This window comes from Prionailurus bengalensis, chromosome B2 (assembly GCF_016509475.1).
Source record: "Prionailurus bengalensis isolate Pbe53 chromosome B2, Fcat_Pben_1.1_paternal_pri, whole genome shotgun sequence".
Lineage (NCBI taxonomy): Eukaryota > Metazoa > Chordata > Mammalia > Carnivora > Felidae > Prionailurus > Prionailurus bengalensis.
Window position 1 is genome coordinate 138,712,773 of NC_057349.1, and position 23,656 is coordinate 138,736,428.

Here is a 23,656-nt window from a genome sequence, read left to right on the forward strand (position 1 = left end):
AATATGTTAGGAAAGATTGTGTCATCTTTTTTTTCTTATCTGTAATATCTTCAATGTTACTTTGGTAAAGGGAAGTAAAAAACAAGTTGTATCTTTAAAAACTACCTATTACCTAATTTATAATTGTTAACCAATAATTTCCCAAATTCTCATCAGACATATCAGAAATAGAATCCTCTTCCAATTATGGATTTGATTTTACAATTATTAACAGAGTAGAGCTTAGGAAGTGATTTCTGTGTCTTCTCAGAATGATGGGGAACTACAACCAATTCAAAACAGCTGGTGATTGTTTTTGCCAGCATTTCACATCCTGATGTCTTGGGTCATGTCCATTTCTGCTTTGTCCTCTTAATGAGAAAACAGAAGATAATTTTCAATACTGATTATATTCCTCGCTATGAATTCAATTAAGAAAAAAAATGGAACTATCTCAGATCATTTTGATAAATGTTCCTGATAATTTTCTTCTGTATTAATATTTATATCAAATATAGAAAGAGAAAACAATGATTTAGAAATACTGAATTCAAATTATTTTCCCAAATGTAAGGTTTCATTCATGTTCAAGGTTTAATCATTCATTAAACAAAGTGTAGAGCTATCACAATCCAGACTTTGGCTAAGCACTTAGGTCCCAGAGACGAATAATATATAGTCTCTGCCTTCAAGTAATTCTGTTTAGTGTTTTCTGCAATAATGATTATTACTATACTACATATATTAAACTATTACTATAATTATTTATTTATTCTTATAATAATAATTACTATAATTATTTAACCATTATTATATATTAAATTATTACTATACTACATATATTAAATAATAATAATAATACATGACTATAATAATGACTCTTATAGTTCATTTAGAATTGGTTTCACAAAGCCTTAAAATGTTTCTCCTTATTTCTTGAACATTGCAATCTTAAAAAAGATGATTCTATCACAAATCCACTCATAGCAGAGTGACCGTGCTCTCACGAGTTGCTTCACACACTTAAGTCCAGTTAGAACTCAAGAAATTGTTACGGAACATTCCATTAGCAATGGAATTAAGAAACCTTCCCCGGGGCGCCTGGGTGGCGCAGTCGGTTAAGCGTCCGACTTCAGCCAGGTCACGATCTTGCGGTCCGCGAGTTCGAGCCCCGCGTCGGGCTCTGGGCTGATGGCTCAGAGCCTGGAGCCTGTTTCCGATTCTGTGTCTCCCTCTCTCTCTGCCCCTCCCCCGTTCATGCTCTGTCTCTCTCTGTCCCAAAAATAAATAAACGTTGAAAAAAAAAAATTAAAAAAAAAAAAATAAAAATACATCAAAATGATAACAATAGTTATCTCTGGTGGTGGTATTACAGGTGATTTTTTTCTTCATTTTGCTTATTTTCTACTTTTCTTTATAGTAAACACATAAAATTTTCAAGTTTGACAGAACTGAAATATTAGAATAAAGGAGAAAGTCTGTAAGTTTTAGAAAACCTAATAGTGGGAAATTACTAGAAGATAAATCTGGTAAGAAGAAAGAAAAAGAAGGAAAGGGAAGAAATTTCTCCAGAGAAGACTTGAGTAGCCTCCCTTGACTTGAGAGGTCTTGAAGCCCTATGTCTAGCATTAGATATTCTGAGAATAATAAATACCCTCTCTTGACACTACATATTTCTAATGGTAAGTTATCAAAAACTTGCATCTCAGCTTGATGTACAAGACATCAAAAGATTCTTATGCTTTCAAAAACCACAAAACCATGCCTGAATCCTAAGTGAAAATAATAGGGGCATTTGTGTGAAACTCTGTCATAACACAACACAAACTCAGTTATTTCACTACTGAACATGGAAGCTACTGGTCAACATGTGTTTAAAAATAAACCACAGAAGAGAAGATGGCGGCGTAGGAGGACCTGGGCTCACCACATCCTGCTGATCACTTAGATTCCACCCACATCTGCCTAAATAACCAAGAAAACTGCCAGAAGGCTAGCAGGACGGACTCTCCAGAGCCAAGTGTAGACGAGAGGCCCACGGAAGAGGGTAGGAAGGGCAGAGAGGCAGTGCGCGCTCCACGGACTGGCAGGAGGAAGCTGGGGTGGTGGAGGGGCAGCCTGCCGAGCAAGGCAGAGCCTCCAAGTCTGGCTTGAAAAAGCAGAGGGGCCAGAAGGAGTGTGTTCTGACAGCCAGCGGGACTTAATATCTGAAATGTTATTAGTCAACAGCTCTGCTCAGAGAGCAGGAGGGCTAAAGGACAGTGGGAGGGAGAGCTGTTGAGCCCCAACTCAGCGGGGAACAAAGGCACTGGGAAGCACCATCTCCCTTGCCCATCCCCCAGCCAAAATCCCAAAGGGAACTAGTTCCCGTCACAAGTCACAAACTTGCTTGCACCGCACAAACACCCAACGCTGTGCTTCTGCAGATCCATCCTTCCAACCGGTCTGTCTCCCTCCCGGTGCCACAGGGCCCCTCCCAAAGTGGACCACCAAAGGCAATGTGAGCTAAGCCTGCCCCTCCTGCCCTGTGCACCTTGTGGATCCACCCCGGCTAATATGCCAGATCCCATAGAAGCAGCACCACAAGGCTGGCAGTGTGCAAGTAGCCCAGACAGAGGCCACACCACTCCACAGTGAGTCCTGCCCCTGGGAGAGGGGAAGATACGGTACACACCAGTCTGACTGTGGCCCCAGCATGGGCTGGGGCAGACATCAGGTCTGATTGCGGCCTGCCCACCAACACAAGTTACTCCAGACAGCACAGGGGAAGTCCCCTACAGTTCCCCGTCACCCCAGGGACTATCCAAAATGATGAAACGAAAGAATTCTCCTCAAAAGAAACTCCAGGAAGTATCAACAGCTAACGGACTGATCAAAAATGATTTAAGCAATATAACGGACCATGAATTTAGAACAATAGTCATAAAATTAATCGCTGGGCTGGAAAAAAAGTATAGAGGACAGCAGAGAATCTATTGCTACAGAGATCAAGGGACTAAGAAATAGTCATGAGGAGCTAAAAATGCTATAAATGAGGTGCAAAATAAAATGGAGGCAACCACAGCTCAGATTGAAGAGACAGAGGAGAGAATAGGTGAATTAGATAAAATTATGGAAATAGAGGAAGCTGAGAAAAAGAGAGAGAAAAAAATCCAGGTGTATGAGGGGAGAATTAGAGAACTAAGTGATGTAATGAAATGGAACAGTATCTGTATCATAGGAATTCCAGAAGAGGAAGAGAGAGAGAAAGGGGCTGAAGGTGTACTTAAATAAATCATGGCTGAGAACTTCCCTGATCTGGGGGACGAAAAAGGCATTGATATCAAAGAGAACTCCCTTCAGATGTAACTTGAATTGATTTTCTACACAACATATCATAGTGAAACTGGCAAAATACAAGGATAAAGAGAAAATTCTGAAAGCAGCTAGGGATAAACACGCTCTAACATATAAAGGGAGACCGATAAGACTAGTAGCAGATCTATCTACTGAAACTTGGCAGGCCAGAAAGGAATGGCAGGAAATCTTCCATGTGATGAACAGAAAATATACACAGTCAAGAATCCTTTATCTAGCAAGTCTGTCATTCGGAATAGAAGGAGAGATAAAGGTCTTCCCAAACAAACAAAAACTGAAGGAATTCATCACCACTAAACCAGCCCTACAAGAGATCTTAAAGGGGATTCTGGGAGTGAAATGTTGCAAGGACCACAAAGTACCAGAGACATCACTACAAGCATGAAACCTACAGACATCACAATGACTCTAAACCCATATCTTTCTATAATAACACTGAATGTAAATGGACTAAATGCACCAACCAAAAGACATAGGGTATCAGAATGGATAAAAAAACAAGACCCATCTATTTGCCGTCTACAAGAGACTCATTTTAGACCTGAGGACACCTTCAGATTGAGAGTGAGGGGATGGAAAACTATCTATCATGCTACTGGAAGTCAAAAGAAAGCTGGAGTAGCCATACTTATATCAGACAAACTAGACTTTAAATTAAAGGCTGTAACAAGAGATGAAGAAGGGCATTATATAATAATTACAGGGTCTATCCATCAGGAAGAGATAACAATTATAAATGTCTATGCACCGAATACCGGAGCCCCCAAATATATAAAACAATTACTCATAAACATAAGCAACCTTATTGATAAGAATGTGGTAATTGCAGGGGACTTTAACACCCCACTTACAGAAATGGATAGATCATCTAGACACACGGTCAATAAAGAAACAAGGGCCCTGAATGAGACATTGGATCAGATGGATTTGACAGATATATTTAGAACTCTGCATCCCAAAGCAACAGAATATACTTTCTTCTCGAGTGCACATGGAACATTCTCCAAGATAGATCATATACTGGGTCACAAAACAGCCCTTCGTAAGTTTACAAGAATTGAAATTATACCATGCTTACTTTCAGACCACAATGCTATGAAGCTTGAAATCAACCACAGAAAAAAGTCTGGAAAACCTCCAAAAGCATGGAGGTTAAAGAACACCCTACTAAAGAATGAATCGGCCAACAAGGCAATTAGGGAAGACATTTCAAAATATATGGAAACAAATGCAAATGAAAATACAACAATCCAAATGCTTTGGGATGCAGCAAAGGCAGTCCTGAGCAGAAAATACATTGCAATCCAGGCCTATCTCAAGAAACAAGAAAAATCCCAAATACAAAATCTAAAAGCACACCTAAAGGAAATAGAAGCAGAACATCAAAGACACCCCAAACCCAGCAGAAGAAGAGAAATAACAAGGATAAGAGAAGAAATAAACAATATAGAATCTTAAAAAAACTGTAGAGCAGATCAACGAAACCAAGAGTTGGTTTTTTGAAAAAATAAACAAAATTGATAACCCTCTAGCCAGGCTTCTCAAAAAGAAAAGAGAGAGGATCCAAGTCAATAAAATAATGAATGAAAATGTATTTATTACAATCAATCCTGCAGAAATACAAGGATTCACATAAGAGTGAAAACATATGGTATCTGTCTTTCTCTACCTGACTTATTTCACTTAGCATAATACTTTCCAGTTCCTTCCACATTGCTGCAAATCAACTGTTGGGACCTCATGAAGATAAAATGCTTCTGCACTGCAAAGGAAACAATCAACAAAACTAAAAGGCAACCGACAGAATGGGAAAAGATATTTGCAAACGACATATCAGACAAAGGGCTAATATCCAAAATCTATAAAGAGCTCACCAAACTCCACACCGAAAAAACAAACAATCCGGTGAAGAAATGGGCAGAAAACATGAATAGACACTTCTCTAAAGAAGACATCCAGATGGCCAACAGGCACATGAAAAGATGCTCAACGTCACTCCTCATCAGGGAAAGACAAATCAAAACCACACTCAGGTACCACCTCACATTGGTCAGAGTGGCTAAAATGAAGAAATCAGGAGACTATAGATGCTGGCAAGGATGTGGAGAAATGGGAACCCTCTAGCACTGTTGGTGGGAATGCAAACTGGTGCAGCCGCTCTGGAAAACAGTGTGGAGGTTCCTCAAAAAATTAAAAATAGATCTACTCTATGACCCAGCAGTAGCACTGCTAGGAATTTACCCAAGGGATACAGTAGTGCTGATGCATAGGGGCACTTGTACCCCAATGTTTATAGCAGTACTTTCGACGTTTATTTATTTTTGGGACAGAGAGAGACAGAGCATGAACGGGGGAGGGGCAGAGAGAGAGGGAGACACAGAATCGGAAACAGGCTCCAGGCTCTGAGCCATCAGCCCAGAGTCCGACGCGGGGCTCGAACTCACGGACCGCGAGATCGTGACCTGGCTGAAGTCGGACGCTTAACCGACTGCGCCACCCAGGCGCCCCAGCAGCACTTTCAACAATAGCCAAACTATGGAAAGAACCTAAATGTCCACCAATTGATGAATGGATAAAGGAATTGTGGTTTATATACACAATGGAATACTACGTGGCAATGAGAAAGAATGAAATAGGGCCTTTTGTAGCAACGTGGCTGGAACTGGAGAGCGTTATGTTAAGTGAAATAAGTCACACAGAGAAAGACAGATACCATATGTTTTCACTCTTATGTGGATCCTGTTTTCACTCTTATGTGGATCCTTATGTGGGTCTCAGAAGACCATGGGGGAGGGGAAAGAAAAAAAAAGAGGTTAGAGAGGGAGGGACCCAAACCATAAGAGACTCTTAAAAACTGAGAACAAACTAAGGGTTGATGGGGGGTGGGAGGGAGAGGCGGGTGGGTAATGGGTATTGAGGAGGGCACCTGTTGGGATGAGCACTGGGTGTTGTATGGAAACCAATTTGACAATAAATTTCATATTTTAAAACAATACAAAAATACTAAGGATCCAAGAGTTTAAGTAATGTGACCAAGGTTACACAACTAGTAAGTAGTGGCCCCTGGATTCTAAATCCTGTGCCCTTTCCACTATTATTAGGAGGGTGTATGGTATAGAGTTTAGGAATGCCATGGAGTCAGGCTGGATACTGGTTTGAATCTCAACTTTATGTGGGAAAAAAATTTTTAACACATCTGGGCCTTGGTGTCCTTATGTATAAAATATGATTAATAATCATATCACCTTCCAGTCATGTTTGTTACTAAGCAAAAATAAAACTGCTTAGAAGTGTAAAAAAAATAATAAAATTAAAAAAATAAAATAAAAGCAAACCACATATGGAAGTCAAGATGGGGTTGTGTGTGTGTATATATATTGCAAGGACACAGCAATGTCTTAGTTCACAGGAATGAAACGTTATGAATGGTAATCCAATTAAATATTAAAATTGCATTTCTCTGGGTGATTTGTCTTAAAAATTGCTCCATGAGAACTCTTATCACAAAACATCCTTATTATTTCATTTAGAATGGCCTAGATCTCCACTCCCAAGATATAGAGCAGGGTTTCTTGCCTCTGGGATTTTGTTCTTACTATTTGTTTTGCTAGAAATGATCTCCCTCCAAATTTTGCCTGGAGATAATCTCTCTGTTCTTTAAAGCTCAATTCTCATTGTATTCATTTCTATTATTCTCCCATGCATGATACAAAGCTAGTACATAGTACAGAATAAATAAATATTTGATAAAGGAATTAGTAATTGAAATGTTAATTCCATATGGCTTTCACTTCAGTCAAAAGCATTTTTGCCTACCTCCAAATATCTCTAACATTGTGCTGGTATTTTTCATGGGCTACTTAAAGCACACTGCCTAAAACTGCTGTTTTATTCTTAGGTTCTCTGAGTGCAGAGATTATAAGTAATTATTGTTTTCATCCTTAATTTTATTTAAGACATTTTCTTCCAGGGGGGAAAAAAGCAGTCCCAAGTATAATAGAACAAAAAGGTGACATAAAATGGCAATCAGAGTGAAAAATAAATTTTTAGATGTAACTAATATGTTTCAGGAATTTTATTCAAAACTCTTATTTCGTCTACTTTATCTCAATTGATTTGGAAGTAGAAATAAAATATTTACCAAATATGTAAATGAAGAGAAACTTGAGGTGAGTGTGAATAATTTGGAAAACAGAATCTGTATCAAAAAAAAATTGGGGGGGTGGTGGCAAGCGCCTGGGTGACTCAGTCCGTTAAACATCCAACTCTTGGTTTCCCTTCAGATCATGATCTCATAATTTCGTGAGTTCAAGCCCCACATCGAGCTCTGTGCTGACAATGTAGAGCCTGCTTGGGATTCTCTCTCTCTCTTTCTCTCTTTCTCCCTCCCCTTCTCATTCTGTCTCTATCTCTCTCAAATTAATCAACTTTAAAAAGTTTTAATAACAAAAAATAATCTTTTGGACTGCAATAATTGGGGTAAATCTAACACACTGGAATCTAACTGGTATGACATTATAGGACTACATTCATATCCAGATAGAACAATTGTACAAATTCCAGTTCCGAGTAATTTTGATTTGGCAGTGACTTGCATAAAGCCAACTTAGTTGGGTTTTTTCTACATTAAAATGAATACATGCCAAAAACATGATGTGAATGATCCAATATTGGATGTAATCCTACAATGAAGAGATAATTTATACAACAGGAAAAATGATATCATACTTACTATGTACTGGTAAGAATACCCTGAATATTCAGCTGTTAAAAGAGTTATAGAAACCTGGAAACCAAGAACAGAGGGGACATGGGCCCAGTAAGAACATGGTCCCAGAAACCATGTCATACAGAATTCTGAGATGTATTTAACCTGGAGAGAAGAGTCTAGAAGACATGATTTCTCACTGTCTTCAATCATAGAGGAATTATCATGAAAGTCATCCCCATGAATTATCACAAAAGAATAAGTCACAGAAGGAGAGATTAGGGCCCAAGTTAAAGTGGGAATGTAAACAGTCAGGGGTGTCCGGTCAGACCCAACTGATTCTGGGGAGATGAGGGTTTCCTGTCACTGACGATGCCCACATCCCTGACAAAGGACCACATGATGTACACTACAGGACTAGGAGCACCATTTGAATGATTTAAACAGATAATCTTAGAGCAACTTTCCTTGCAAAGCTGAAATTCTAATGTAAAGCTCATACAGCCTAATTTTCTAAGTGAGCTTCTAAGAAGTCTCTATCTCAGCTGTCCCCTATATTAGATCTCACCAAGATTAGGGATCATCCTCCTTCAAGTTCTCTTGCCCACTCAAAAGAGCTACTACTTAGAAATACTGTAAGATTTCTCTGTAGTGTGTTTTTATGCTGCAACGTGGCAGCAAATGGAAAATCATCCAATATTTTTTAGTGACTGAAAGCCTCAAACATGAAGGGTCAGGCTGCAAAAAATAGAGGTGCCATATAAAGAATGAAAAAATAACAAGACAGGACACCAAAATATGAACATGTCATCATGGGAACAACAGTTCTGTCAAAGCTGTGCACTGAAGCCAGGGACAAGTGAAAATGGACTTGATGTTCATCAAATAAGTGGGCAAATAAAGATGAAAGCTGGAATGAAATTTAATTTCTAAGTAGTCCCCTGCTAGCTTCTGGTAAATGACATTACAATCTCATTCTTCCTGAACTAGGGACTGACTCCTAATAAATATTAGTTTCCACCCATCTCTCAAGAAAATACTAGAATAATTCATTGGCATCAGCTTGGCTAAGGTTAATTCCCTGACACAACTTCTAGTTAGAGCTTTCGGATGGGCAGGAGTATATAGTAATAGCATAGATCTGAAACATCAAATAATTTTTAATTAACTCTCAAGCACTGACTTATTCCTGAAATTGCAAAATTTTCTGTCTCTTATATACCATTCTATTATGGAAAAGGCACAAGGATTGAGATCAGGTAACCTGGGTCTGAGTCCCTACAGTTCTGTTAACCAGCTGTATGACATTGCTGAAGATGTATGATTTTTATGAGAGCTGGTTTCATTTTATGTGGAGAAAAATTGTCTTATAAAGGAGTATTTTCATTTTACTCTTTTAAGTTTATGTGCTTCCACTCTAAAAGGGCAACTTGGAAACACAATGGTAAACTCAAGTTTGCAATATTTAACTATTACTTTAAAAAATTATAACATATATGCAAGCAAAAGTTGTCTGCATTAAGTCCTTAAATTGCATTTTTAAAGCACTCTCTCTAACATTCTCCTAATGTGCATAAAGAAATGAAACCGCTTAAAGTAATTTAGTTGGCTGGCTTTGCATATAGGTTTGACTGGGTTCCATAGTTATTATTATATGTTTTATATATATTATATGTGATATAATATATATTATTATATTTGGCATCTTATAATTTATCTGGCAGCCCTAATTATGTGCCACATTCTGTTACATTTTCTGAACATATTACTAAGTCAGTTCTAAAGGACTTTCTGATTGATATAATATAATATTATATTATATTATAATATTAATAATAATATAATATAGCTTCCCTCAGATAAACTAGAAAATATAACAGTACCATCTATTCATGATATATTCTAAATTTGTTCAGTCACTTTATATATGCATTAAAGCCTAAAACATTCTTAATTTTAACTGCAGTACTTTAGAATCTATCATTGTACACTTTTCATTATGTTATGAAAACAATGAATGATATACCAAATACAGAGTAAACTAAATTATGAGCAAAAGAAATGCAAACCAACTTAAGAAGGTAAACTCTGTGAAAACACTTAAGCCTATATTAGCAAGATCCATGTGGATATAAAAAATAAACATATTTTTTCTATACCCATTCCAGTTTGTTTTTCATTTTTTAAATCTATTAACTTTATTTCTAAGAGATCATTAACTAGCAGAAACAAATTAGGTTCTAGTTCTGGTACCATCTATAAGAAACCACATAAACTTACACTTCTGTTTAAAACTGTGTAATTTAGAGCTCTATAATTCCCCAATTTTATTTATTTTCTAACAAATTTTACTGTATAAATATTTCCATAAATATAGAGGTGACTTACATTTATATAGATAATTTGACAACTGTCTTGCCTGAAGTTTTGCTGATGTAAAGGGCTTATAGATGGCATTTTTCCTAAGCAAGTGATACTCACTCCTCCTCAAATAAAGGTTGGCAAAGGAGTCAAAATAATATTATGCCACAGATTCACAGAAAAATATGTGTTTGTTGGTCTTTAGAAATTGTCATATTATGAGTTCTTCAGAAGAACTGGAGAGGGGCTTAAAAATAATTCACCACTGACGAACAAATAGCAGAAAGTTTGTAGCGTCCTTAGCTTCAACTAGGACTGCACTTCAAGCTGCCCACCACTAATGGATGGATGGATGGATGGATGGACAGAGAGATAGATGATAGATAGATAGATAGATAGATAGATAGATAGATAGATAGATAGATAGATATGATAGATAGGCAGATAGATAGAACAAACTCTTTTAAGGCTCTAATTTAATCCATACAATGGGTAAAAGTAATAATTGAAATCTGGTGGAGGTGTTTCCTCAGTCAGAGATTTTTATCCATTTTTAAAGTGGGTAACACTAAAAGAAACTGTGAATTCGAATTTCATGTATTCCTGGGAACCGTGCCTCCTTTGCCCGTGAGACTTGGCTTTCCTTAAATGCTTTGTCAACTTAATTTCACTGTGAATCCTGACATGGTGTGAGTTTTCCTACTGCAGAAATTGGTTAATAAAATAAATCACTGACATTTCCTTTAGATTTAATACTGTATGTCAACTTTTGTCATAACTATACTGAAACCTCTGATGTCGCTTAGTATTATGTAAAATACTCACATATTATTATCCCCGGCAACTGGAAATTTTACTGTCCCAACTTTGGAACTAAATAATTTTGGACAAATGTTTGATAAATGCTTCACTGTTCAAAATTTCCCTACTCATTCTCTGAAATCCAGTATCCAAATGGATTTGAATATCAGCATATCCCTTTTATATCTGAGGTTACTATTCAGAGTCTCATTAACCACACTCAGGAAATAAGGGATTTGATTATTATGATACATAAAAGATATCAGGGCACCTGGGTGGCCCAGTCAGTTAAGCATCAGACTCTTGATTTTGGCCCACATCATGATCTCACGGTCCTGAGATTGAGCCCCTGCTTAAGATTTTCTCTCTCTCCCTCTCCCTCTGCCCCTCCCCCACTTGTTCTCTCTCTCTCTCTCTCTGTCTCTCTCTCTCTCTCTCTCTCAAAAACAAAAAAAAATATTTATAGAGATAAAGGTAGAGATAGATATCCACAAACAAACAGATGTAAATATCTCTATGTTGACAGACATCACGAAGTTCCCTAATGACACATTGGGAAAAACTAGAGAAAAGAAATTGTCAAATCTCCATCATAGTAAAGGTCAAGCTCAACATATACTGAATGACAATTGTTTTATAACAAACACAATCCATAAACATAAAAATACATTAAAATGTTTATTAATTTCAGTAACTTGAAAATCATTGAAATAATCCATTCCAGCACTTTTTTAAGTGACAGATGCTTTTTATCTTTATTTTTTAAACATACAAACTGTTTGCATTATAGAAAATATGCATTCACATATATCTCCTATCACAAACATTCTAGGCTGGCTTTTCCTCCCAAGCTTAACTGAAAGGAAAAATGAAAAATCACTCATTATATCTCACTGCTAATGTAGAAACAACTGGAAACTGGTCAAAGTAAATGAATATTACTAAAATTTCTTTTACAGACCTGAAGTTGATGTATCTTCTCTAATGCAAAAGATCTTGTTTTAACAATGTAAAGGGTAAATTTAATTTTAAAAAATTAAAAAGGGTAAATTTCATTAAAAATTGAAATTAAATTTAAAATTTAATTTAAAAGGTTTAATTAAAAACTATTATTATTATATAATAACCGAAAGAGGTTGCAATTCCATATATAGAGAACAATCACAGAAAGAAATGGAGGTTATTCAGAAGTAATTGATTAGGTTTTGGACAATTGGCATTTCTTATGCTAAATCAATGGTATTGATTCCTAAATTTATTGCATTGCAACAAAAAACCTTATGTATACTGCGAGTGCTCTAGAATATACTAGGCTTCCTTTGAGACCTAGTACTTGATTGATTTTCTTGGGAGTGTTGTGCTTGTGGTAAAGATGAATTTATATTCTCTTTCTTCGATGCAGATTCTCTCTATATCTTTTAGATCAGTTCTATAAATCATTTTTTAAATCTTCCATATCTTGTACTTTTTGAGATTTACCTATTTCTTCTGATTAGCTTATGTATTAAAAATACAATCTATAAACATAGAGACCATTTAAAAAGTGTGATATTATTTTAATAAAGTTAAAATATAAGAGAATACATTTCCACGACTGAAGTAGAGGACAGTTTCAAGGGTAAAACCTACTTCCAGTTCCAGCCATGATGGAGTAAACCCAGCACCCTTCAAGGCAAAATACATAAAGCACCCATTTTCAGGCCTTGAACAGCTGACACTGAAGGTCTGTGATGCTTGAGAGAAGGGAAACACACGAATGATCTCAACATTCATCTTCACTACAAGTTTGACGACAACTGGTAAACTGTGGCCCAGGGAAGAAGAGTCCCAAGAGGCAGGATCAGCCTCACAGAGGAAAAGAAACAGAAATCAGGTTCCAAGGACCTGGGGTGACTAGAACTTGGGTAAAAACTTCTCAGAAGGGCTGATTAAGAAATATCCCTATTTGCAATTTTGGCCACAGACCAAGCTGTTCATCCCAAAGACAAAACTGCAAGGCGGCAGGTAAGGAACAGATCCTGGGGTCGTTGGCTGAATGAGATTCGGGCGATCACATTGTGTTGGCAGGGGTTGTAGCCCTGACGACCCAAAGTGAGGAGAAAGCACTGAACACCTTGGCTTTTTATATGAAACTTCAAAAAAAGCCTCTTCTTAAAAGTAGGACTAATTTGGAGAGGAAAAAAAAATGATGTAGATCATTTAATACCGAAATCTCAAAGCTGAAAAATGAATTCTTCGGGAATCCGTGCAAAAATATCAAGTAATTGTTACAATGAGATTATAAAAACCAGGCTGGCTTTATATTTCTTCACAGGTTTATTCAATTCTGGAAGCAACAAAACAAAGATTTCTCAACCTCAGCACTACTGATACTGTGGGTCAGATATTTCTTTGTTGTAGGAGAGCTGCCCTGTGCCTTTACCTATGAGCTCCATCGTTTACTGACCTTCACCCAAAAAAGACTCCAGATGCCTGAGGTTTTTGCTATGGTCTGAATGTTGATGTCCTTCCACAATTCATGTATTTAAATCCTAACCCCCAAGGTGATGGCATCAGGAGGTGATTAAGTCATGGGGTTGGAGCCCTCATGGTTGGGATTAATGCCTTCATAAAAGAAGCCCCAAAAAACTCCTTTGCCCCCTTCCACATGTGAAGACACAGCGAGAGAGTCCCTCTAAGAACCAGAAAGTGGGCCCTCCTCAGATTCCAAATCTGTCAGTGCCTTGATCCTATACTTCCCAGCTTCCAGAACTGAGGTTGAGAACCAGTGCCATGAAGCTACCAGTTGATAATATTTTGTTACAGAAGCTCAAATGTACTAAGACAAATTCATGTGATCGGAGGTGGGGTTAAAACTGCCCTCTAGTTCAGAACTACTGAGCTAGAATAACAAAGTCCAGAGGGAAGGTAAGACTAGGATCACTCTACGAGGATGGCATACAATCTAAAAAAAAAAGAAACCTAGGGGGTCATTCTTAAATAACTTGAGTCATTCTTAATAAAAACAGAACTCAGGAATAGAATGCAGGTGACCAAGCAACAGGAGGACATGTCATAGTCAAGTCTGGTGCCTTATGATTGTCGACTGTTTTCTAATGATAAGGAATAAATCTAAGCAGCCATGGGAGATATGGTCACAGAAGATAAAAGCAATACATTGGGAGAAACTAAAATCACACTTTGATAAGTAAAAACTGTGAGACACTTTTGTGTTACTGTGAAATAGTAACAGAAAATAAGTTGAAAGATATGTGTAATTTCCTCATATTTCTTAAAGGAAATTCAGCAGTCACCTCCTGTAATGGATAAATCAAGGATGAATGGTGTAAGCCAATGCGATAAACTTACTAAAACAGGAGAAATAAAATCTATGAAAGGAAGCAGGCAGAAGTACAATTGTGTTGATTTTCTCATCTTTGAGATAGAACATCAATAGATGCATCTACAGTGGTTGTATGAAAAGATCAAGGGTTAGGTGTCATGGATACAAAGATATCTAGTAGAAGAGTAAAAACAATGAACCTTAAAACTGGAGTCACACAGAACTCACACATTCACTCTGCCTGCCACACAGAAAACAAAATAGAAAAAAAAAAAGGAAATCCAACTAGCAAAAATAGGTGTCTAGGAAACATTCTAAACAGAAAATAAAACGAGATTTTGGGGCACCTGGGAAGCTCAGTCAGTGAAGCCTCCAGCTTTAGCTCAGGTCATGATCTCCCCAGTCAGAGTTCAAGCCCTGCATCAGGCTCTGTGATGACAGCTCAGAGCCTGGAACCTGCTTTGGATACTGTGTCTCCCTCTCTCTCTGCCCCTGCTCTGTTTGCACTCTGTCTCTGTATCTAAAAAATAAATAAAAATGTTTAAAAAAAGATTCAAAAAACAAAACAAATGAGACTTAAAACTTAAGATTAGTTATCCCAGTTTTATGAGGAATCTGAAATAGAAGATAAACTCTATTGGAACATAAAGATTCATACCTGAACCAATGAACTAAAACAAGCTATGTGTTTTGTACAAATGACACAGTGAAAACCAAGTGTCTCAGACAGATTGCAGGTAAAAGGGTAAAAATGTTAAATCAAGCAAAGAATAACAAAAAGAATTTTGAAATTGCAATAATAATAATAAGGTGGAATTCACAGCAGATAATGTTAAATAAATCAAAGAGGGACAGTACATCTGTCAATTAATATAGATAGGGAGATTTGACCTTTCTACAATATTCTTTCTTAAAAAGCAAGATGCTATAAAATGTATTTAAATTTCCTTTAGCATTCTTAAAAGAGTGTTTGCCTTTCTTGTATTAATAAGAAAATTAGATTTTTAAAATTAAATAAATCTTTTGCTACAGCAATCTAACATTAGACTCTGTCTTACAGAAGTAAATCTCCGTTATGTGAGGATTTGTATGTAACGTCGTCTATTTTGGCTGGGTTAGAAGATTGAAAGTCAAATGCACGTGCGTCTGCAAGTGGGTAGCTGCATAAATTATGGTATATCCAACTATAAGCTACAAGGAACTACTAAAAACAATGAGTTGTATAAAATCTACCAGGGGCTGCCCTCTAAGCTGCAGATTTATACATAATGGATACTTCTTTTTTATTATTTTTTTAATTTTTATTTATTTTTGGGAGAGAGACAGACAGGGCACAAGTGGGGGAGGGCAGAGAGAGAGGGAGACACAGAATCCTAAGCAGGCTCCAGGATCCAAGCTCTGAGCTCCGAGCTGTCCACACAGATCCCGACATAGGGCTCCAACTCATGAACCCTGAGATCATGACCTGAGCCAAAGTCAGACACTTAACCAACTGAGCCCTCCTCCCCCCGGTGCCACTATAATGGATAGTTCTTAAACACACACACAACACAATACCCATATTCTATACATGCTTGTTTCTGTTTGATTGATCACAGAGCAACTTGTGGAATATATACATCAAACTGTTCATATCGCTTATTTCTGGGAGGGAGATTTTACAGGCTTGGTAAAAAGATTTTATTTTGTTCTGAAAGAATCTCTTAATCCTTTGATTTGTTGTATAAAGCAAGTATTGCCTGGCAATTTAAAACACAAAGTCTTAAGATCTCAAAAAGCAAATCAAAATAAAACCCTACTCCCTGAAGGACCTATGTATTAGTGTGAACATAGAGATGCATAGTGTTGTTATAGATGAGGAAGCGGTCATTTGATGCCACAGTTTCATGTGGGTGTTTTTCTACTAAAAGGTTAGGATAGGTAAACTTTGTGTGGCAAGAATCAGACTGTCAACCAGTTAGCCTTGGCAGGTCATATGGAATCTGTCATAACTACTCAACTCTATGGTCTGAAAGCAGCCAGAAGCACTAAGTAAACAAATGACTGTGGCTGTGCACTTTATTTGTGGACACTGAAAGCTAAGTTTCATGTAATTTTTGTGTGCCACAAAATATTCTTCTTTTGATATTTTTTCAACTATTTAAAAATGTAAAGGTCATCCTAGGCTTGGGATGCCTTAGCTCATAGGCTGCCCCTAAGTGAGCTTTGGATCATAGTTTCCAACCTTGTACTAGGGAGTTCAAGTGGAAGCAGAAATATACCTACTGGAATTGGGTCCTGTTGTCCAAGCCACTGCCTTTGGGATGCAGAGGAGCTGGTATAGAACTTATACAATGTGATTTGATATGTGGATTCTGAAAAATATCTCCCCATGTTCTTTCTGGATGAAATGCACTTGATTATTTTATCTGCTCTAATTCTATACTTAGTCTCATTGTTTGCCAGGGGGAAAAAAAAGCTAAAATTCTAAGAGACAGAAATGCATTAGGCTATGCTATCTCTCATTGTGTGGAATTGTGAAAATGACTTTCTCCTAACAACTATACCCAGAAAATGGAAGTTGTAATGGGTTAGAAGGGAGAAGAGACGCCCCCCTTTTAGATAATAGATCACCACTGAGAAAGGCTGTGTGGGCTGTAGGGTGGGTGCGGAGTGGCCAAGGAGAGACAGGGAGTGAGGTATAGGACAAGAGAGGTGGTGTGGTCCCTTGGCTGTAGAAGCAAAAACAATATAAAACATAAAACAACATATTCAACTGTTGGCCCCAGACCGCATCCTGATTTTACCACTAAGATTAAAACTGAATAAAACAAAGGCATTTGAAGGAAGGAAAGATAAAAGGCAAGAATCATTTCCATGTTTATTCAAATTTATGGCAAGGAATTACTCAGATGCCTTTCAGTCAGAGGACAAACCAATGCATCATGCATTTGAGAATATGGGGCAGTGGGTTATGACTTAGAGAGGTAAACCAGGATTTCATAAAGTAGGAATGTTGGAGAACTGCAAATAAACTTAAGGAAGAATGTGTTAATGTTAATAAAGAAGGCTCATTTTTTGTAAGACTAGTTAAAGTCCTAAATATTCTCATATGCTTTGTTAACCTCTACAGGAAACTAGACTGTATCTTCTTTCCCAGATATATTTGAAAACAAGATGTGTGTGTGTGTGTGTGTGTGTGTGTGTGTGTGTGAGAGAGAGAGAGAGAGAGAGAGAGAGAGAGAGAGAGAGAGAGAAACCTCTCAGGATTAGCTCCCACAAAACATACTTTGGAAAATACTACTTTAGTTATAATATTCTATGATAAAATTTGCCCTAAGACAATAAAAGTCAACAGGCACACACAAACTATATAATGTAGGAAGAGAAACAAAATTTAAAATATGCATTTTAGGGGGTGCCTGACTACCTCAGTCAGGAGAGTGTGGGACTCTTGATTTTGAGGTCTTAAGTTTGAGCTCCATGTTGGGCCAAGAGATTTCTTTGAAATTATAATAACAAAATATAAATTTATGCACACTTTCATGCATTTAACCAAAATGCCTTCCTGTTGCACAAATTGTGGGAGATACTCACATAAACACTTTCTTAAAAGCAAAGGCTTCAAACTACCAAACATATTTCACATTCTAAAAGTTTATACTCTTAGTAACTCAGGATGTACTTACTAAAAGAAACTAATAAAAATGATAGCTTAGTTTCCCAACCAAGTTTACTAATTTTTTAGATAAAGTTGAAATAAAATTACTGATGATACAGTAAAACTTTTTTAAAAATCATTGTTAAAATCTGTCATTAAATAAAACAAAAATGTGGGGCGCCTGGGTGGCTCAGTCGGTTGAGCAGCCAACTTCGGCTCAAGTCACGATCTCGCGGTCCGTGAGTTCGAGCCCCGCGTCAGGCTCTGTGCTGACAGCTCAGAGCCTGGAGCCTGTTTCAGATTCTGTGTCTCCCTCTCTCTGACCCTCCCCCGTTCATGCGCTGTCTCTCTCTGTCTCAAAAATAAATAAATGTTAAAAAAAATTTAAAAAATAAAAATAAAACAAAAATGTAAAGATTTTTTAAATAGTATACTAAATTTGATGTTTCTGAAAAAATAAGTGAAAGTAGATATAATAGTTTTAAAAATTATAAAGGGGGCGCCTGGGTGGCGCAGTCGGTTAAGCGTCCGACTTCAGCCAGGTCACGATCTCACGGTCCGTGAGTTCGAGCCCCGCATCAGGCTCTGGGCTGATGGCTCGGAGCCTAGAGCCTGTTTCCGATTCTGTGTCTCCCTCTCTCTCTGCCCCTCCCCCGTTCATGCTCTGTCTCTCTCTGTCCCAAAAATAAATAAAACGTTGAAAAGAAAAAAAAAATTAAAAAAAAATTATAAAGGAAAGGTTTGAAATATATATTCCCAGACTATTTTTGTCTGCACATGTATTTATCAGAAAGAGATTTTGTCTTAAAAATATTCCATTTATCTCTTTCTATTTAAGTATAACAAACATAGAAAACATGTATAGAACAAATATTCATCTCAGTGAATTATCACAAAGTGAACACTCTGGTGACCATACCTCTCCCCACATACAACATGATCCTGACTTCTAACATAATGGCTACTTTTATGAGATTTTAACATTTATGAAAAAGGAAAATATGCTACATCTTCTTCTAGATATGGCTTTTTTAGGAAATGCTATGTTTATGATATTTATCCATGTAATTCTGCCTTGCTGTAATTGGTTTTCCTTTATTGACGAAAAGCACACTACTATGTGAACATGCCACCATTTAATTATCTAGTCTACCTTTGTGTTCAGGTTTTGGCTCTTTCACATGGATTTCTGATGATACTTAGCAGTGCAATAGCTGAGTCACTGGGACTAAGTATATTCCAATTTACTAGATAAGCCACAGTTTTGCAAATAGGTTATTCCCATTCACATTTCTATTAGCATTTCCATTGCTTTGCATCTTTATTCAGACTTGGTACTGCCAGCTTGTGGAATTTAGCCATTCTGGGGTGTCTGTGTGTGTGTGTGTGTGTGTGTGTGTGTGTGTGTATGTGATTATGTTTTCATTTACATTTCAGTAATCACCTTTCTGTATATTCATTGAACATTGGGTATCCTCTTTCCTGTTCAAGACACTTGCCTATTAATTTTACGGGATCATCCATCTTGATTATTTTCTTTTAATAATTCTTACTATGGTCTGAATATCAGCCCCATTCATTTTTCAATCTATTTTTTTTATTTAGTATTTTGATGAGTTTTTCAGAGTAAGCTAAGCTCATCCTAAGAGAACAAATAACCTTCAATGAGCAGTGGATTCACACATGCATGTTAAGATTATGTCATTGGACGTGGGGACAGCTATTTTACCCCACAGAGTTCCTCAAAAGCCCACAGTGACCAACTGTCCACCATTTGAAATGCTGCTTATTACCATGGCAGGAAAAAAGAAAGAAAAGAGAAAAGCTCACACCAGAAGTGATACATGTCATTTTTGTTCACATGACAATACGCAGTTCTAGTCACTTGTACATACCTAACCTTGAGAAAGGTGGGAAATGTGCTCAACCAAACACCCAGGAAGGAAAGAATGCAATATTGGTGAGAACTAGTGATGAGAACTAGGGAAATACCTAGACATTTTCCCTTATCATTAATGTAAGTCTGATTTTTCTTTTTGAATGTTTGTAGTACATCCCGGTTTGGGCATATATTTAGTAAGTACTTCCCAAAATTATTCACAGTGTGGCACACAAGAAAAATAATATTTCAGTGGTAAAATGGAATAAATATCAGAGATGTAGTCATACTAGTGACATCTGTATAGTTTTTGGTGGGAAAAAAATGTTACTTTTTTCTACTACTTCATTATTAGAAAAATAATATTTTCAGTCATATATTGCATGCCAAATTTCTATAAAACATTCAAACTATAACTTTTTGAAAATTTAAATGAAAAACTTGAACTGCTTCTGTAAACATGTCTTTTTAATATCCGATCTTATACTTGAAATGGTAAGATTAAGTTCCTGGTCAAGGCTTTTAAATGATGATATATTCAAGTTTTTATGTGATCATCAATAAAACTTTGTCCACAACAAGTTTGCAGAAAAAATAAAATTACTATAGTGGAAATTATATTTGAAGATTCCAACAGCTCCTTTTTTTCTTTCAAAGTAAAATTAATTTTGAAATGGCTTATGGAAATGGGAATGGATTCTGAAATCCATTGTCAACTCAAGTATTTCAACTTACTGATGAAGTTTTCATTTGTAGAACACACATGTAATGCATTTTTAGAACAATATTCTATAGCCAGCATGAACATCATAAAATGGGTATACCAGCCACAAAAAGATCAAAGTATCTGTTATATGTAAAAACAAAAAAAGAAAGAAAGAAAAAAACAGAAATTCAGAGCCTCCTGGGTGGCTCAGTCTGTTAAGCGTCTGACTCTTGATTTCAGCAGAGGCCATGATCCCACAGTTTTGACTTTAAGCCTCACATCAGGCTCTGCACTGGAACCGATTTGGGTTTCTCTCTCTCTCTCTCCCTCTTTCTCTGCCCTTCCCCTGCTCATACTCTCTCTCTCTCTCTCTCTCAAAATAAATAAGTAAAAATAAAAAATAAAATAAAATAAAATAAAATAAAATAAAATAAAATAAAATAAAATAAAATAAAATAAATAAAAACAGAAATTCAGAGACCGGGCAAGTGCACCCCCAAAAGCCCTTGTCTCCCCCCATACACCAACCTAGGACTGCCTGCATGAACCCTTGTATGCCTGAGACGCCACTTCTCCTTGAAGCATACAAACCCCTTCTTCCTGATGGGCAGCAACATATCCCACAGCTGACCGCCGAAGAAGTTGTCAGGGTGGTTGACACTGACTGGTGTGTGGCAGTGAAGTCATTAGTGGCAGATTTTGCCCATCATCTGCAGAAAACGTGGGTGTATCACAATCCTGCTCTGAGGAGCTCTGGGGGAGCTTTGTGCCAAGGCAGGGGCAACTAGCAGGGAGACATGTTTGGCTAAGCTCTATGTGGCTGGACTCTCTGGCTCTTTTCACAATTTTCTGGGCACTAATTAACTAGACCCAAATAGGAGGTCATAATGACATTTGCCCAATTTAACACAAGAGAAAACTGGGGCACAGAGAGATCAAATGTCTTATGCACAGCGACACAGATTGCTAAGTGGGCAGTTAGGATTTGAAACAAGGGAATGTGGCTCCACACACTGGGGATGGTCACTGATTTTCTCAAGGTGAAACAAAAATGGCACAATCGAGAACCATGGATATGTTGTGTTGATATTAACAATCTCCAGCGTGTGACCTGTTGATCTACAGAGCAAAGACGTCTGCAGATGTGCACTGAAAGAAAATAATGGTCTTTCACAATTCATCATGACTCTGCCTTTTCCTTGCTTAAAATAAACTCAGAACTGGTTTGTCTACAAGTTCGGTGTTAGATTGTAAGACAGAACCCTGACAATTATAGTTGTAGTTTGTCCAGTACTTTTAAATGCTTCAGCATTTTAATATGGTATTAATCATATCAATAACATTGTGGCTTCTTTCAGATAAAACAAGTAGAATTTAGTTGCGAAAACTGGTCACTCGTTAAATTAGAGCTTAAGTAGAACGTTGTTTAGCAACACAATTTCCCTATTCTCTTGTAACAACACAAAAAGTCACAACTACACTCGGGAAATCACAAAGTACTTAAAGTAATACCACTATGAAGATTATTATTCAAGCATACTCTCAGTTTATCATCTTATATAAAATTTGAGTAGTCAATAAGAGTAATATATAAAGAGTATAAAGAGTAATATATAAAGAATGTAATTACAAAAAAAGAATATAAATAAATTACAGTAGCTATACCAAAAGATTTAGCTCAGTAAAAATAAATCTGGTTAACTTTTCTGACACCCTGATCTTTAGAAATCAAAAGATTTACATGGATTTGTCCTTCGAACTGCAGCAGATTTAATGATATTTTAATTTTAATCAAAAACCCAAAATGAAGAAAATAGGACATAAGCTAAGCATAGATGGAGCCTTGACAAATTCCAGCAGCAGAATATGTCACAAATGATATTATTCTGATGTGGTTCTTGCTTTGTCCAATTTGTTCATTTTTCACATGATTTAACTGCATGAATTGCAATTTGAAGGAAATAGAAAATAGTTTAGGTTATTTGGTTCTGTTTTGTGGGAAGTTATTTCATTCTTTTGGACCTCAGGCACATAGAATTGGAGTTACCGGCCAGTTGGTGGCATGCTATAATGCCTGCTTCTTGCAGTTTTCTTTTTAAATTTCTTTTCATCTGCTTTATTTTTCCCTCCTTTAATGGCTTTGTGTATCATTCCTAACACCACCAACCCATTGTGTCACCATAAATTATGGACTACAATTTAAAAAATGGTTTGGGGCTATTCACCTCTTTATGTTACTTTATAATTTTCATGCAAAATACTTCTGACTCATTCATCCTGCTTCCTATAGATAGAGTAGTTTTCGTTTTCACTGTGGCATAGTATTCCATCATTTGTGGTATGACATTTTACCTTCCCAGTCCCTATTGATGGTCATTTAGATGGTTTCCCATTCTGATTTTACTAGCAAAGCTGGACCATTTCTTCATGGATATGTAGAATGGTTTTTCTCAGAAGAACATCTCAGGGAACAGAGTCAGTGATGACATATGTACATACACAAATCCACTACAAAATACTCTGCAGAACTGTCAAACCTATTTATATTTCAGAAGCAGGAAGAGATTTTCCACTCTGATACCTAATTTCTGACCTAATACCTAATACCTAATTTTCTGACCCTAATTTCGATGGCAAAAAAAAAATGCATTTCATTGCTTTTTTAATTTGAAATTTTTCCTCACTACTGTGACTGAATAATCTTTACTGTTTAGGTATTCATGTTTCTTTCCATGCATGTAATTCATCTGTTACATCTTTTCTTGGCTAATTAGAGATTTTCCTGTCTTCCATTTAAACTGAATTTCTTACACATTTAAGATTTCTTGCAAATATTAAGAACGCTTTTTAGTTGCAGACTATATCAGAATCATCTCCAAGTCTGTGCCTGTCAATTTTGTCCA